General features: G+C 45.1%; 1 pseudogene; it reads right to left on the bottom strand.

The window, feature by feature from the left end:
* Window positions 1-18,765, bottom strand: part of LOC102876896 — a 165,462-nt pseudogene that overhangs the window by 30,891 nt on the left and 115,806 nt on the right.

Below are 18,765 nucleotides of genomic sequence, written 5' to 3'. Positions count from 1 at the left end.
GCAGAGACCTGGGGAGGTGCACTATTTCCCATCCACTTTGCTCTGCACTCCATCCCTCTGCCCTGCCTCTGCCACTCCAAAGACACTGGGAACCAGGCATCTTTTGCTGAGGAGTAGTGATGAAGGTGCATCACATTCAAATCCAAAACCCAAATCCCCTGCCAACTCAGAGACTCTGCATGGAGCAGAACTGCCTGCTTAGGTTTCCAAGGCCATCAATCTTGAAGGAAACAGTCTGCTTCATTTTTTCCCCTGAGGAGTAGCTAGTGGATTCAAACCGCTGATCTTTCAGTAAGCAGTCCAGTACTTAATCTCCTGTGCCAGGGGTCTCTAAATCAAGGCTGAGGTTGCCAGTCCAGACTGCCCCAGCTCTGGCTCGGGGTGCTGTTCCCAGTCAGCAGGTCAAACTCACCAGCAGCATCAGGCTGGAGACCAGGAAAATAATGAGATCCCACAGCAGGGCAGAGAGCCAGAAGATGGCCACACAGACGCCACTGGCAAACTGGATGAGCTTGGCCTTGCCGGCGTTCTCCGTGACGGTCAGGATGGAGAAGGAACTGGACAGGAAACTCATTCCAAAGAGCAGGTTGATAATCAGGTTTTGTGCCTTGAGGTTCCTGCCAAGAGATGGGACATGTGCAGAGGGAGAGGCAGCAGGTTCACGAAGAGCCTGCTGAGTCCCCATCTCCCGAGACGGCAGTCAGTGCACGACACTGAGAGGATGCTGTGGGGCATGTGGGATGGGCACCTACTGATACAGAACATCCTCTGAGATCTCTTCAGGTGTCTGTGGCTGCAGGTGGTTCGTGACCTTGATGGAGGCATTGGTCCCTGAGAGCAGCTGGAACAGGAAGTTGTCTACGAGGGTCACAGCTAGGGCTGGGGAATGGATTGCCTGGTTGTTGAACAGAACGGTCACGACGGTGTGGTTCTTTGTAGCTTCGATGGAGGCTGCCACCACATAGTGGAGGTCAAAGCTTTCAGGCTCCTCCTCTTTCTTGAGCAACAGGAAGTCTTCCAGGGAACCTGACAGGAGCAGATGGGCGAGAGAGTGCACTCCAGGGCCGGAGCAGCTGGGGGTCCCCCACCTGCAGCTTATCTGCCTGTCCCATCCCCTATCTTCTCCACCAGAGGCACCCCTCATCCTGCATCCAGGAATCCTGCAAGTTGTATCTTCTTCCTGTCAACTTCTTTCCAACCCTGTAGCTCTCTCCTTCAGTCACTTTAAAAACTAAGGGGTACCTGACCCAAGCCGCAGTATTTTCAGTTGTTTCTTATGCATATGAAACTTGGACAGTGTGACTTAGAGGTAAGGAGTTGTGCTGCCAAGCCAAAGCATGACATTTGAACCCAACAACTACTCCAAGGGAGAAGGACAGGCACTTTCCTCCAGCATGGTTAACTGCCTCGGAAAAGCCACAGGAGGGTCAGCTATGGGTCAGTTCTGACTATATGTTACACAACAACAACAACAAGAGGAGTCTGTCTTGGAATTGTGGTGGTCGAGAATACTGTGTATAATACTGTGGACTGCCAGGAGAACAAGCACACGTGTCTTGGAAGGAGTGCAGCTGGAACACTCCTTAGACATGAGGATTAGAAGACTTCGTCTCCCACACTTCGGGCATGTTGTCAGGAGGAACCAACCTTGGAGAAGGACATAGTGCTTGGAAAAGCAGAGCATCAGTGAAAGAGAAAAACCCTCTGTGAGGTGGACCGACACAGCGATGGCAGCCACAGACCAGATTGTGAGGATGGCACAGGCACGGCCAGGGTTTTGTTATGCTGTGCACAAGGCTGCTGTGGGCTGGAGTCAATCTGATGGCATTTAACAACAGACCTCTCTTTCCTCTTACCACTCAGGTATCTTTGCCTGGACCCTTTGCCACCCAAAGCTCCCTGCTGTGGTTTGAAAGGCCACATCTGACTGTGCAGCACCCCACTGATCAGGTTCTGGTGACTTCACATCCTTTAGGGTGAGATTCTGGCTAACAGAGCCCAGTTACAGGTCAATCGTTGCCACTGCCCATCTGACTCCTCCTCCACTAATCCCAGTGCACGCTGTAGTCTCCTAGAACTCTTGAATATTTGCTGCCTGCAAGTCTCTTAAGTTTACTGCCTCCTTCTATGAGTTGATGTCCACTCAGACTACAGGCCTCAAATCAGACTATGTTTACTCCAGAAGCTTCCCTGGCCCTCTGTGACAGCTCAGGTCAGGGAGCAGCTTGGCTGTATGTGTTTCTCTGTATGTGTTGTGATGTGGCCATTCTCTTGATATGCTCTGGCATAATGTACTCATTAGGTTGGTCCTACATGTCATCACAAATGTCTCAGAAGATGGAGGCAGAAGGAAACAGAATGACAGAAGAGAAGGTAGTATGATTATGAAGCAGAGATTGGAATGATGTGGCCACCAGATACTGGAACCTCCAGAGGGAACTAGCCGTACTGCCTCAAGATTGGTCTTCAACTGGCCTCAAGACTATCATTACACTCTAGTAAAATGATATAATAAAATTATGAATTTGTGTCCTCTTTGGTCACCATTTCGAGGGTGATTCGTTATAGCAACCACAGAAAGCTAACACTAACAGCAGTCATTATAAACCCTAACAGTGAGCCTTTCTGACAGTTAAGACTGCACACTAACTTGTGTGCCTATGATTTGTAGGTTTGACAGTTAGGATGTGATCATTTCTCAAGGAGTGTGAATATTTCCTTGACGAGACTTCATAGAAAGAAACCATATCCCTAATGGGATTGCTCTAAGCAGCCAATCAGCTGAATGAGTTTCCTTGCGAGTGTGGCCTACATTGACTATATATGCACACTTGGCAAAGCTCTCTTGGCGTTTGCTTCATCTGGATTCTGCACCTGGCTTTTCACCTTCTGACCTTTGGTTTGGAGCCAGCAACTTGTCATCAGACTTGCTGCTCTTGAGTTTGTGAATCAGGAGGAGCCTCCAGCTAATATCTGACCCATGGGCTTGGGGTCTGCCAGCCTTTCATGGTCTCATCTCTAGATGCTATGTTGTTATTATGCTGAAGTCTGAATGATGTTACTCATGCCAAGCTGCAAGGGTTGGAGGACACAGGCAGTGTGCAAGGCAATGGGAGGTCAGTATCTTGGGCCATTTTCTGTCAGTGTCTGGTACTTACCTGTGACCTCCATTGGGATCTGGAACTCAGCCACCAGCATGTCTGCAAAGCGCTTTGAGAGGCCTGGCCCCAGGCTGGTGTTCTCAGAAATGGAGGATGGAACGGTGGTTTCACTGTGGATATTCAGCGTCAACTCCAGTGGGATGCCTGCTATGCTCAGGATCTCGAGATTGAAAGACATGAGGCTGAATATTAGGATGCCCATCGGCACCAAGACTTCTATTGACAGCAGCGTCATCCAGTTGCGCATAGTATAAGTTGCCCTTTTCAGGAACATGGCATAGAATTGTTGGCAGAGAAGAGGGAACTACAATGAAAATTATGAATGGAATGAAAGTTTATAGAGTGAATTGGTTTTTCCATTAAGTAATTCACATAGATTTTGCTTTATGATGTTAATTCAAAGTCCTTATAGTGTAGTAACACTCTTCTTGCTTCCTCTCTGTGAGTCTTATTTCCATTCACCCTTCTATGCCTTTTTGCCCTCCCAGTATCTGATCTCACATGACTGATTGCTCTAAGGACTGAGCTGACCCCCTGGGGGTATTTGTCTGCTGTCAGAGTCAAGGCATGAATTTGGTTCTGGGCTCAAAAGGTGACTGAGGACCATGACCTCAGGTGTTCCACCAGTCTCCACAAGACCAGCAAACCTGCTCATTTTTATGATACTGAATTTTGTTCCACATTTGTCTCTCATCTTGCCCAGAACCCTCCACTGTGATCCAGAGCTAGTCTTTTAAGCTTGAAACATACACATTTGCTTTAACAACCAAAGCCAACCTGTCTCGCAGTGATGCTGAGCACCACTGGCCTGTGTGGTTTCAAGGGCTAAAAACCTTCCCAGGAGCAGGCCAGCCCTCCTCCTACAGAGAGACTAGTGGGTGTGAACTGAGGACCTTTCCATTAGCAGCCAAGCTCTTTAACCACTGTGCCACCATGGCTCTTCTCATGCTACTCAGGCCCTGTGAACTGTTAGGAAACATGCTGCTTGAGAGAAATATAGCACGGCTCTGAGAATAAAGTGCACTTCCTACCCGGCACACTGTGGTAAGCGGCTCACCCCTGTGTTGGGCTGGACTGGCAGGCTCCTGGACACTGACAACATCTTTTCCTCGTAACTGTTGTCCTCTTCATCAGGAATGTTAACCACAGGTTTGGAATATATCATGGAAAAGTTATTGAACTGGGCATCTGTGATGTATTCTACTATCTTATTAACCCTGAACAAAGACACAAGCAAATACAAATCTGCAAGAATCTCAAAACAAGTTATATGCACTTGGATTTAAGGAATGAAAAACTGAAAAAGAATAATGGATAATGAGGGGAAGGGGAGCTGCCTCGCCTAGGATAACGTCAACCCAGTTGTTGCTGTGTACTGTAGTGCTAAAACTGATCCACAGCTGACCCTCTAGTGGGTTTTCAGAGGCAGTAAATCATATGGGAGGAGACTGGTCATCTCTCTCCAGCAGAGCAGTTGGTGGATTCAAACCGCATGCCTTTTGGTTGACAGCATAACTCCTTACCATTAGGCCATGTGAGCTACCTAGATTTGCCTTAGGGTTGTAAATGTGTGTTGGGTGATGCTCAACATGTTTCAGCAGAGCTTCCAGACCAGGAGGGACTATGAAGGAAGGCTCACTGATCTGCTTCCAAAAAACAAACAAACAAACAAACAAACAAACAAACAAACAAACAAACTCCAGTAGAGGTGTAAAATGAGAGCTCTATGTCTGAACATATCACAAATAATCCTCATTAAAGTCTTCAAGCACGCCTCATTTTACTGTGCTTTGTAGATGTCACTCTTCTCATTTGTTTGTTTTTAAGGAACTGAAGGCTTGTGGCAACCTTGAGGTGAGCAAGTCTGTTAGCGCCGTATTTTCCAACTGCACATGCTCATTTCATGTCTTTGGGTCTCATCTGGGTCATCCTTGCAATATTTAAACCTTTGTCACGCTATTGGGACTTCATATACTACAGCATATTGTCAGCATAGTTTTTTTTTTTTCTTTTTTTTGAAGCTGGGGAACCACACACACAGCTAAGATGACTTGTTTCGTTTTGACCCTGACTTTATTGTAGTGGTCTGCAACTGAACTTGGATATGGCCAAGGTTTACCTGCAGTGGCTGCAGCACTGGACTCGGTCCCAGTGCAGATGGTGAGGATGGTGCTGGGCCAGCAGGGTTTGGTTGTGCACAGGGCTGCTGTCAGTTTGAGACAACTCAACAGCTCCTAATGACAACAACACTGCTAGACTGGATAAAACAACTTACTGATTTACCCACTCCACCCTTGCCAGGTCACCTGCAGGGCCTCATTGGCCAAAGCCTTCTTAGACGTGATCCTGTGTCCCTCTCACTTTGTGACACTGAGATTGATTAGTGAATGACATCATATTCAGCATCACTCCATGATCCAAATCTCCCCCCACCCCCATCCTCACTGCTGAAGACCTTTCCTTCAGGGAGGATCTGCAGAAATGACTCACATTGGACACGTGGTTGGCATTTAGGATCCCTTAGTGTCCACAGTTCAGGCTTGCTTACCGAATGAAGACCTCCTCCATGCTGGTCACAGAGACCCCAAAACTGGAGATGCCCAGGTTCTCTTGCTTTTCCTCCAGATCAGAAAAGAGAGCTTCAAACCTGGAAGGAGAACACAGGCTCACTTCTGAAAGAGGACTGGGGAATCTTCCCCCCAACTAAGTGTAACCTGGGGAGCTTGGCTGCCCTTGAACAGCAAGGGTGTTCACTTCAGAGAGGTCCAGTGAGGAATAAATGCAAACTCTGTCCAGTCAAGATGCAAAGCAAATATACACATTTCATGTTATTGATTTGTGACTCACTTTATTGCATCTCATAGACAACACATGTGTTTTTAACAAGTTGAAGGTTATGAAAACCCTCTGTCCAACAAGTCTACTGACTCCATTTTCCCCACAGCACACACTCACTTTGTGTCTCTGGTTCACATTTTGCTCACCTTCACAGTATTTCAGACTTTTCCATAATGCACTCTTAATAGCTTATAGTGTCAATATAATTTTTCTATGCACTGGCACATTTAAAAAAAGTGACTCGCTTTATTGTGATACCGGCTTTCCTGCAGTGCTCTGCCTGGAGCTGGGTCTGTAACAGCTGAAGAGTTGGTGTCCCTGAACGGGAGACACTGGGAATTCGACGTCAGCCACTGCCTTGGTTTTCCAGATCTCACAAGTTCTCTACCTTTGGCAGGGTGCAGTCTTCTCACTTTCTCCCATTAACCTTTCTGGTGGAAAATATTTGAGTTTTCCTTCTTGGACAGGTTTCTTGCACATATAGACTGAAGCTTTTCAGGTTTTGTTCTTGTTGCTGTTTTAAGTGCTATCGAGTCATAGGCGACTTATAGCGACCCAATGAACAAAAGACCTGAACACCTGTATAACTTTCATTATTTCTCCAAGTTCATAGGGTTTCTGGAGGAAGTGGATGCCACTCCTGCTTCCAAGTTTGTTTTTCGAGCAGGTTTTAGGGTATTATTTAAGTAGAATTAGATTGCTATACTGTTTCGGTTGTTGTTGTTTTGTGCTGTCGAGTTGGACATTCAAAACTGAACCTCCAGTGGGCTTTCAGAGGCAGAAAATCACATGAGAGTAAACTGCCCATCATTTTCCTGAGGAGCAGCTGGTGGATTTGAACCATGTGCCTTTGGGTTGGCAGCACAACTCCTGGTTGTTGTTGCTGTGTTGTGATGTCGAGTTGAGCATGACTCATAGCGACTCTATGAACAAAAGATCTGAGGCCTTTCTCTAACTATCCTTTCTCAAAGTTCAGAGTTTCCAGAGGCATGTTGTTTAGGAAGTGGATGCCACTCTTGCAGCTCCTGGAGTGCTCACTAAATGCCAAAGGCCATCAAATGCCATTTTATGTGTGTTAATTTGGGTAGATTATCCAACTACTCTGGAGGACAGTTCTGAGCAGGACACCACTGAGACAGGACTGGTCAGGCCAGCCTGGACCAACTCAGGATGCACCAGACAGACACAGGCCACCTCCAACGCAGTACATTGAAAGCTGTGCAAATGCAGAAAGACATGGCCTCCTCACAGTTGGCAAGCTTTGAAGCTTCCCTCCTTCATACTTCAGGGTTCTTACTTGAATGAATCCTGGCTTGTTGGGGTGTTATTCCAGTAGTGGCTTCATCAAAATGTGATCTAAACACACTGTCTCTTTTTTTCTCACAGCAAGGCATTTCTTAACCTACTTCACATTTTACCTCGTGTCCTCCATCCATGTACTGTTGTCAAGGTTATCACTTGGCCTCCGATTTGCCAAAGGCAGTTCTGGTTTTCTTTATTTAAACATTTTAACTGTGTTTTGTGCCTAGAGTTCCCAAATGAGGTAAACAGTTAAGTGCTCCAGTATTAGTCAAAAGGATTGAGCTTGGCTAGAAGTCACAGGCTTCAGTAGTGGTACTTGAGGAGTATGGACCCGGCCAGATGGCAACATTTTTGCCTTTGGATCATTCTTATGATTCTCTGACAGCATGGTGGGTTAAGTCAGGCTGCTGACTGGTCAGCTGTTAAGACCATGGAGATACTGTAGGTTCTGTTCCAGACTATAATAAATTCACAGTAAATCAAGTCATGAATTTTTTTCCAGTCTACAAAAAGTTACATCGACATTCTACTGTAGTCTATTTTTTGGTGTGAGTTCATGATTTCTTTAACATCTCAGAACATTTTACTCCAAATTTTTTCTACACATACATAGTTTTTAAAATGAATTTTTACTCCTTTCTCCCTACCCTGTTAATCCTTCACAATTACTTCTGTGTGCAAACCTTTTTTAAAACTTTTTATAATAGTGGCCTTATACCAAAATCGCCCTTTTGTGGCTATGTCATAAGCATTATATATATGAATATATATGTTGTTGTTGTTGTTATAGTTACGTGCCATCGAGTCGCTTGTGACTCATAGCGACCCTACGTACAACAGCCCTAAACTCTGCTCTGTCCTGTGCCAATCACACTGTCTCCGACACACCCATCCCGATGACCCCAGTCACTGAATCAATCCACCTCATAGAGGGCCTTACCCTCCTGCACTATCCCTCCACCCTACCAAAGATGGTGTCCCTCTCCAAGGACCGGTACCTCCTTACAACATGTCCAAAGTATGTTAGATGGAGCTGCAGAATCCTTGCCTCCAAGGAGCTGCCCGGTTTAACCCTTTTCAGGATGAATCTGTTTGTTTTCCTAGCAGACCATGGTACCCTCAATACTCTTTTCCAGCACCACAGCTCAAAGGCATCAATTCTCCTTCTATCCTCCTTAGTCATTGTCCAACTCATTGCAAGTGATTGCAAAGACCATGGCCTGTATCAGACACCCTTAGTCTCCAGAGAGACACCACTGCTCTTCAGTACTTTGGAGAGGTCCCTAACAGCAGACGTTCCCATGGCAATACGTCTTTTAATTTCCTGGCTACTGGTGCCAAGAGTGTTGACTGTGGAGCCAAGCAAACTAAAGCTGTAAACAATCTCAATCTCTTCACCATCCATCCTGATGCTGCCAATTGGCCCAGTGGTGAGAATCTTTGTCCTTTGACACTGCGCCTCAATCCACATTGGGGGCTGCAGTCCTTGACTCTCTGCAGTAAGTGCTTCAGGTCCTCAGTTTCAGCAATCAGGGTTGTGTCATCTGCGTAACGCATATTGTTGATAGATCTTCCACCAATCTTGATCCCACATTTCTCCTCATAGAGCCCAGCCTCCCGGATAATCTGTTCTGCATACAGGTTGAAAAGGTACACCCTTCTCAATTTTGAACCATGCAGTGTTGCCTTGCTCTGTTCTGATGACTGCCTATTGGTCCAAGTATAGGTTTCTCATTAGTACGATCAAGTGTTCTGGGATTCCCATTCTTCTCAGAGTCAGCCACAGTTTGTTATGATCAACACAGTCAAACGCCTTTGCATAATTAATGAAACACAGACATTCCTCTGGTATTCCCTGGTTTTAGCTAAGATCCATCTACCATCAGCAACAATATCCCTAGTACTATGACCCCTTCTAAACCCAGCCTGGATTTCTGGCAGTTCTCTGCTGATGTGCTGTTCCAGTCATTTTTTGATAATCTTCAGTAGAATCTTGCTTGCATGTGAAATCAATGAGATTGTTCTATAGTTTTCACACTCTGCTGGGTCACCCTTCTTTGGGATGGGAACAAATTAGATCTCTTCCAGTCAGTTGGCCAAGTGGTTGATCTCCAGATTTCTTGGCACAACTTGATGACCATGTCCAGGGCAGTATCTGTTAGCTGAAATATGTCAATTGGTATACCATCTATTCCTGGGGCCTTATTTTTTGCTATTTCCTTCAAAGCAGCTTGAACTTCTTCCTTCATCACCATAGGCTCTTGCTCATATGTTGTTTCATGAAATTCTTCTGTGTCTGCCAATTTCTTTCGATACAGTGACTCAGTATATTCTTTCCATCTTTTTTTAATACTTCCTGGATCATTTACTATTCTGCCTAAAGCATCCTTGATTATAGCAACTCGAGGTTTGAATTTGTTCTTCAGTTCCTTGAGCTTAAGAAATGCTAAGTGAGTTCAGCCCTTTTGCTTTTCTGACTCCAACTCCTTGCACATTTCATTGTAATATTTTACTTTGTCATCCTGTGCTGCCTTTTGAAATCTTCTACTCAACTCTTTAGTGTCTTGAATTCTTCCTTCTGCTTTGGCTTCTCTGAGCTCCAGTGCAATTTTCAGAGTCTCTTCTGACATCCATTTTGGTCTTCTCTTCCTCTTCTGTCTTTGCAATGACCGTTTGCACTCTTCCTGGATGATACCCTTGATATCCTCCCACAACTCATCTGGCCTTCGCTCATTAGTGTTCAAAGCCTCAAACCTGTTTCTGAGATGGTTCTGAAATTCAGGTGGGATAGACTCAAAGTCATATTTTGGTTCCCGTCGATTTGGTTTAATTTTCCTCAGCTTTAGCTTGAACTTGCATATGAGTAGTTGGTGGTCTGTTCCACAATCAGCTCCAGGGCTAGTTTTCACAGCTGATATTGAGCTTCTCCAGCATTCTTTCCGCAGATGTAATCGATCTGATTCCTATGCATACCATCAGGTGAAATCCATGTATATAACCTGAGTTTACGTCTCTTAAAAAAGTATTTGCAATGAATAAGTCATTGATTGTGAAAAATTTAATCATTCTCTTTGCAGCTCCATTTCTGTCACCGAGTCCATGTTTTCCAACTACTAAATCTTCTTATCTGTTCCCAACTTTTGCATTCCAGTCACCCATTATTATCAATGCATCTTGATTGCATGTTTGATCGATCTCCAACTGTAAAAGTTGGTAAAAAAATCTTCTATTTCCTCTTCCTTGGCTCTAGTTGTTGGTGCATGTATCTGATTGATAGTGGTATTCACTGGACTTCCTTGTATGCGTATGGATATTATCTTGTCACTCACAATATTGTACTTCAAGATGGATATAGAAATGACTTTCTTAACTATGAAAGCAACTCCATTTTCCCTCACCTTTTCATCTCCAGAGTAATATATGATCATCTGACTCAAAATGCCTCATGCCAGTCCAACTCATCTCTCCAATGTCTAGTATGTCATTATTTATGCGTTCCATTTCTTCCTTAACAATATCTAATTTTCCTACATTCATAGTTCTTACATTCCATGTCCCGATCACTAGTGTCTGCTTACAACTGTTCCTCTTCCTTTGTATTTCCATACTTGAAAGCTCTACCTCAATTTCCCTTTCTGTTATTCTTCATGTGTTCTGTTGTACATAGGGTTTTCAGAGGCCTGCTATTTCAGAAGTGGATGGTCAATCCTTCTTCCTAGTCTGTCTTAATCTGAATGTTCAGATTTAGAGAAGTATCAGACAGACCAGCATTTTACAGGAAAGTGAAAGATATATCCCTTATTGTGGAGTTAACCTGCCTTTACCCACATGTGTCTTTACCCACTTATTTCCCTGCTCCACCATTCACCAGGATACCCATCACTTCTACCCACTCCCTTCAACATCTATCTCCCATTGTCCAGCCCTTGATCTGACAGCTTATATCTGAAGCTTCCTTGGCTTCTGTGATTTCTTTATTTTTATTTTTATTATTTTGTGTGCGTGTACCGTCAAATCAGATCTGACTGGTACAGGAGGATATTGCGCCTCCTTCTCCGGCAAAGCATCTGGTGGATTCGAACCGTGTTCCTCTGGGATTGCAGTGCAGCTTCTTGCCACTAGGCCACCAGAGCTCCCCAGCTTCTGTGATTTCAAACACATCAGCTGCTGATAGTTTCTTATGCTGTATCTCTTAAGTTTAGTGGTAATGTTTCCTAAGTGAAGGTGATGTGTCCTGTAGAACTGGTGTGTAGATAGGTTTTTCTTGGCCCTCGGACCTGTGGCCCTCAGGCCCAAATGGATCTGTTCTGCATTTAAGCTAAGAGAACTAAAACAAAACAAAACAAAACAAAACAACCCAAACTCCAGTAACTAGTAGAAAATGTATGAGAACTTAAGGATGGGAGGACTGAGGATGGGTAGGGACAAAACCACAGGGTTATACAGTTTGGGGAGGGGGGAGAGTTAATGGGAAGGACCTGGGTGAAAAGACAAGGTAATGATGGGCAAGGTCCAATGGTGATTAACTTTATAAAACCTAATGCATGAGAATGATTGTATGAAACACAATGTGAGTGAAGAATAGTGTGAAACACAGTGTATATGAACTTTGTAAGGAAAGCAATTAAAAACAAACACCTGTGGAAAACAACAACAAATTTAAGCCTCAAGTTGCACTACTGATAAATGCTTTGGGCAATATGTTGAATGATCCAGGAAGAAGCAAAAGAGGTTAGAGGGAATACAGAGTCACTGTAACAAAAAGAACTGTCTGACACCGAGAAATTTCAGGAGTATCATAGAAGCAGGAGCCAATGGCAATGAATGAGGAAGCTGAGGCTGCATAGAAGGCATTGGAAAAAAATAAGGCTACAGAAATCAATGGGATACCAATTGACTTGTTTCAATTAGCAGATGCAGTCTTGGATGTGCTCATCAGCCTATGCCAGGAAATTTGGAGGACAGCTGTCTGGTCAACAGTTTAAAGAGGTCCCTATTTGTTTATATTCTGTTGGAAGGTGATCCAACACAATGTGGAAACTATTGAAAAATATCAATATCACATGCAAGCAAAATAGTGCTGAAGATATTCATCTAGGTCTAAGTTTTACATTAACACAGTCAAGTGTTCTGGGATTGCCATTCTTCTCAATGTTAGCCAAAATTTGTCCACACAGTCAAATGCCCTTGCATAGTCAATAAAACACAAATAGCTATCATTCTGATATTCTATGCTTTCTGATAGGGCAATGATATTCCTAGTGCCACAGCCTCTTCTAAACCCAGCTTGTATTTCTGGTTGTTCTCTGTTGATGTACTACTATTCTAGTTGGTTTTGGATACTTTTAGCAAGATTTCACTTGCATGTGATATTAATGATATTGTTGGATAGAGAATTCCCACTCTTTGTTTAATTACCCTTCTTGCTACCTGGCCAACTGACTGGAAGAAGAAGCAATGTCTGGTATTAAATAGCAAGTGGTCCAGGATCAGATTCTTAAGGGCAAAAAGCACCAAGGAGAGACCTATCTTTGTCCCACCTCTGTGACTTGGGGTGCTTTCTGGAACATATTGAGGCTTGAGCACTTAGGGAATTTTCAACAGCGGTAAAGGGAGTAGGGCTGAGGGAGCTGTCTGAGTCTGTTGGGTGCTAAGGAGAGAACTATATTGGAGCTTAGACTCTGACATGCTTGGCTTGTGGAAGGCTGAGCTTTGTGGCAAAGCTTTAATCCCTTTACAATTCTTGACCAGGCCTCAGAATCATTTTGTTTCTTCCTGTCCTGTGCTTGCCATGCAGCTTTGCTTTCAGGAAAAGTGCAATTGTAATACCAGCTACCAGGAGGGTTACCTACCCACTGATGTCCAGCAGTCCTGGAGCCAAGGCTACTCTCAGTGGGGTTACTGAAGCTGTAAATCTTTACAGGGGGACACTGCTCATTTTCTCCCTCAGTGTGGGTGGAGGACTTGAACTGATGACTTTTCAGTTAATACCCCAAAGCCTTAAATATCCTGGGGATGTCCTTAATCAATCAGTAGCCAGGCTGCGAGACCTCCACCAACAGCTTGTAATTAGCAATTGTGTACAGAGTGCAATCACGGCCTTTCAACCACCAAGGCAGCCCCGCATAAACAGGGCTCAGAATCTGCTAAGTGAAAGCCATGGCCATGAATTGGTCAGTCTGTTGGAGCTATTGTTGATGGGTTCCACATTTCCAGAATGCTTTGTTTGTCTTGTCCTGTTTGTATCTCAATAAAAGAGTTTCTACAGGACTTGTTTTAATTTGGATTGTCTGTTTTCCCTGGAAAAGACTCCAGCAGCAAGAAAATTTGAGGGCATAGATGAAGAAAGGGGACCTGGGAACAAATGAGTTCTTGAGAAGGTAGAGTCGGGGGAGCTTGAATGTTGGAAGACAAGCTTGAGACAGGAGAAGTGATTTCTCAGCTGTTAGAGATGGGGCGGGGGGAAAGAAAAGAAAAAAGCGCAGACAGAAGAGAGAGGCCAGGAAGCCTGCCACAAGGACGCCACGGCACTCATCTGATGGTTTCACTTTTCTTGGCAAATCGAGGGGACGTTGCGGGTTTGGCTCCAGACCACAGCAATCAAGTGACTCGTGTGAACTGTTTGGTTTCCCACTGCACACCAGGTTGTGTGGACACTTCACTGTGGCCTATGCAACATGCAACAACACACGAGAAAGTTTGAAACATTCCAAGAAGGGTCCATATGGGACCCAGAGACACACAGTGAGCACGTGGTGTCGGGGAAGTGGTGCTGCTCAGCTGTCTGCTCATCCCATACCTGTCAATGCTGCTTTTTGGAAGTATGAACGTCAGTTCTTCTTCAATGCTGGCCTCCAGAAGGGCACTGGGAATGTGTTCATACACTAGCTGGGTGACCTCCTTCACGTCACAGTGACGCTTCCACACTAAAGTGATATAATACCCTGCACCTGAAACACCAAGCAGAGCCTGTGAGACAGCTTTGAGGCCAGCGGACTTTGCTCTGGCCGTACTGGGGTTCCTGCAGCTTAGACTGGGACAGCACCATTGAAAGGAAGCTGGGAGTTCTACGGGCCACTGTTAACCACAAAGACCATTCCGGAAAGCTCCTCCATGCTCCAGAGCCTGGCCTGATGCTCACAAATAGAAGGTGAGAACAGGGAGGTTAAGGAGACCTGGTGGAACCTCCTGACTGAAAGATCAGGTGTTCCAATCCACTAGCTGCTCCTTGAAAGGCCAGGCAGTCTGCTTTCATGAAGCCCTGGAAACTGTGGGTGGCTCTACTCTGTCCTACAGGGTTGCAACAAGTAGGAATTGACTCAAGGCTTTAGGGTTTGTTGTGGCTGCTGCTTTAAAGTGAGCTCTGGGGATGCTATGGTTACAGTAACTCAGCTGCTGACTAAAAAGTTGGTAGTTTCCACCCATGACCACTCTAGCAGGGAGATGGGTCGATCTGTTTCTGTGGCATTAGAGCCTCATTAGCCTCGGAAATCTTAGGGGGTGGATCTAATCTGTTGTACAGTGTTATTATGAGTTAGTCAATGAGAAACGGAATTTAGCAATGCTGAGAGAAATGAATACAGGATATAGTAAGGGTAACATTACTTTTAGGAGATGAGTAACTCAGGGAAGGGAGGTCCTGAAAATGAAGACGAACAACAAAGATATCTGTAACACACTCCACTCCCCTCAGCTGATTCCAACTCATGGCGAGCCTCCTTCGGGTTTATGAGGTGGCCTGTCTTTACTGGAGGAAGAATATTGCAGTTCCCTGCTCCCCCCAAGACCTTACTCCCAGATCTGACCATGCCTTCGTGAGGCCTGACCATATCCTGCTAAGGCTACTAGATGACCTGATCCTGATAAGGCCCTGGGTCTGATCACATCCTGACAGGACCCCAGCCCCCAACTTCCCAAGCAAACACCATTCTCTTTCAATAGTCTTACAGTCCCTATTAAAAAACAAAACAAAGCAAAACAAAAAACAGATTTTACCTGCCTGCACACCATTCTGGTCTCTTCTGTGAGGGGTCACCTGGTGAGCCTCTGAGACCACTTAATAAAGGCCTGTTCATTAACTTGGGACCAGCTTCTCTTTCTCTCAGCTCTTTTCCTACCTAACCGAGACAATATTTTTCTCCTACAGAGAAACTAGCTGATTTCAATTGTTGACCTTTTGGTTAGCAGACCAATGCGTAATGTACATACAAGAGTTCCTCTAGGATCTAAGAAAGGAGAAACTGATTTGACTGTAGAGTTAGGAAGCTGGCAGAACAGGAACTCAACCTCAGGTCTTTGACTCCATCTCCCTGGGATTCTTTTCTGCTTTTTCTTCTGCTTTCCTCCCTAGCCCCTTCAGGCTTGCCCCAGGGCTTCCACAACTGCAATCTGTGAGAAGCAGCCTGTCTCACGTTTCTCCCTGAAGCAATTGGTGATTTGAACTGCCAGTCTCTCAGCCACCTAACGCTTTAACTACAGTGGCACAAGGGCTCATGTGTTGACCACAGTTGCCCTGGATCCTAACCTCACCATATTTCTCTTTGAGGAACAGAGAGGACCCGCAGCACTGCAGCTCCCCCTGGGCGATGATGGCGATGCGGTCCCCCAGCAGGTCTGCCTCGTCCATGAAGTGGGTGGTCAGCAAGATGGTGCGATCGCTCTTCTGCTGCTGGAGCAGGTCCCAGATGGCCCTCCGGGTGGTGGCGTCCATGCCTGAGGTGGGCTCGTCCAGCATCAGCACCTGGGGGCATGGTGTGGCCCAGCTCTAGGAGGAGGAGACCAGACTGCCCCACTCCGAGCTTCCCGAGGGCCTGTGGCTCTGTCTGAGCATGGGGCCCTGTACCTTGGAGCCTGCGATGAGGGCGATGCCGATGGACAGCTTGCGTCTCATGCCACCGCTCAGGAACCTGCTTCGAGAGTCCCGCTTGTCCTCCAGGTTCAGGATGTGCAGCATCTGCCTCACCTCCTCTCGGCTCTTCTACAGCGACAAGCCTTTCAGCTGGAACAGGGACCACCGGCAAGTCAGGGGTTACGGGGGGGGGGTCACCCCTCCAATGAGCATTTTGCTCATATAACCACAAAAAACATACATATAACCAGAAACAACAGAAAAGAAATACAGCAAAATGGTAGCAATAAAAACTGGCCTATCAATAATCACAATGCGACTGGACTAAAGGCACCAATTAAGAGGAAAAAGAATAGCAGAATGGATGAAAAAACAAAGCTCATCACTATGTTGCCTATAAGAGACATCTAAGAAATGAGGAGAAAGACAAACTCAAAATCAAAGGCTGAAAAAAACAAAAAACAATCAAATGGCATCCACAAAAAAGCAGGAGTGACAATACTAATCTCTGATAAAAGAGACTTCACGATGAAAAGCACCATAAAAGATAAAGAAGTACATAATATAATGAGTAAAGGCACCATAGATCAAGAAAACATAACCTTGGTCAACATCTATGTACCAAATAATAGACCTGGAAAATGCATAAAAGAACTATTAACAGTACTGAAAAAGAAATAGACTGCACTACAATAATGGTAGGGGACTTTAACACACCACTCTTACCAAAGGATAGGTCAACTCAAAGGAAACTTAACAAAGATGCAGAAGATCTCAACTACACAATCAGCCAACTTGACCTCGTGGATGTATGAAGGTACTGCACCCAACTAAAACTCAATTAACTTTCTTCTCAAGTGCACGTGGTACATTCTCCAGACTTGATCAGATATTAGGACACAAAGCAAGCCTCAACAAATTAAAAAGCACTGAAATAATAGAAAGTATCTTCTCATACCACAATACTATAAAACCAGAAATTAGATAAAGCTTATAAAATCACCCATATTATAAACAAAATCAGCACTTCCTGACTTCCCTGTGGTACCTGTTCGAGCTGAAAGGCTAAATAATACCCAGCTAGAACACAAATGATTGGATTATAGAGGAAATAAAGAATGAAATAAAAATTCCTCAAAGAAAATGAAAATACAACATATCAAAACCTCTGGGATATAGCTAAGGCAGTCCTAAGGAGGTCATTCATAGCAATAGGCAAACACATTAAAAAGGAAAAAAGAAGCAAAATCATTGCTCTAGCTCAACACCTCCATCAAATAGGAAAAGGACAATAATCTAACCCCACAGCCTCTAAAGGAGAGGAAATTATAAAGACAAGAACTGAAATCAGTGAGATGAAAACAGTTGAAACTATCAATAAAATCCACAAGCTGGTTTTTCAAAAGGGTCAATAAAATTGATAAACCACTGGCAAACTTAACAAAAGAAAAACAAAGAGAAAACACAAATAACTCGATTAAGAAGAGGGTGAGGTGTCCCCTGACGAGTGGACATATGGGTGCGCAGAGCCTTTGGCCTGCAGTGCTTCAGCCTGTGCTTGGAAGCCGTGCAGGTGTCCCTGCGCAAGTGATGAGGAGCACTCTGTGCAGGACGCCACGGCTGCTGGATGCCTCCATTGTCTGACCACAAGCCAGGCTGGAGTCCCCCAGGAGTAGCTGGTGGATTCGAACCTCTGAAGACACACTCAGCCTTCGCTTAGCAGTGCAAAACAATATGGACTTCGCTGTTGCATGTAGTAACAGAACAAGCAAGACCCAGAACACTGTTGCAGTTGCTGTGAAGGCAGGCTGGTAAGAAATAATGATGTCATCACCTGTGTATCTCACTTGCTTCTCATCTGAGAGGCAGACAGTGAACAAGAATGACGAAAAATTGATGCCTTTGAGTTGGGTGCTGGAGGATAATACTGGATATCCCCTGGACTGTCATAAGAACAAATAGATACCAGCTGGATTCCTGCATCACCAAAGGTCAAATCTGGACCTAGACGTTGTATCTCAGACATCTCAGGGAGAAGCTACACCCTGGGTTTGCTTGGAATTGCACTGAAGTTCTCAATTAAAGTGGACTTGAAACCACCAGTCCTACAAAACAGTCTTCTGCCCTGAAAAATGAGGAAACTCTGTGGCCTATTGGTAAGAAGCTGTACTGCAACAACCAAGATGGCAGCAATGGGGGAAGCAGTGTGATGAGCCCAGAGGCATGCCAAGACCTAGTCAAATGGGCTGCCATGCCCTCCACAGCACACAGTTTATCTATACCTGAACAGTTAAATAGTTGACTACTGGTCTTCAGTATTGATTGAGGCTCAACATTAAGAGGACAAAGATTCTTGAAAAACCATGGATGAGTCCCGCTGCCCCAGCTGCCCTCTGCTGAGCACGCACTGCCGCAACAACGTGGAGCCTCTGTGGCTGGAGCCCAGAGGTCCCCTCACTTGGGTCGGGTCGTGGGCAACAGCCCCCATGGCTAGTACCACCGAGCCCCAGCATGGGCGCAGAATAAACTAATTTTAAAAGCAATTATCAAGCACTGTGGCATTTGGACAAGAACAAACTGGGAGGAGGGTAGAGAGAATAGTGCAACAATGAATGA

Source organism: Elephantulus edwardii, unplaced genomic scaffold, assembly GCF_000299155.1.
Source record: "Elephantulus edwardii isolate Elephantulus edwardi_28Jun2011 unplaced genomic scaffold, EleEdw1.0 scaffold00132, whole genome shotgun sequence".
In the NCBI taxonomy this organism is placed as follows: Eukaryota; Metazoa; Chordata; class Mammalia; order Macroscelidea; family Macroscelididae; genus Elephantulus; species Elephantulus edwardii.
Note: the sequence above shows the minus strand (reverse complement) of the source record. Positions and strands in the feature narration are given on the sequence as shown.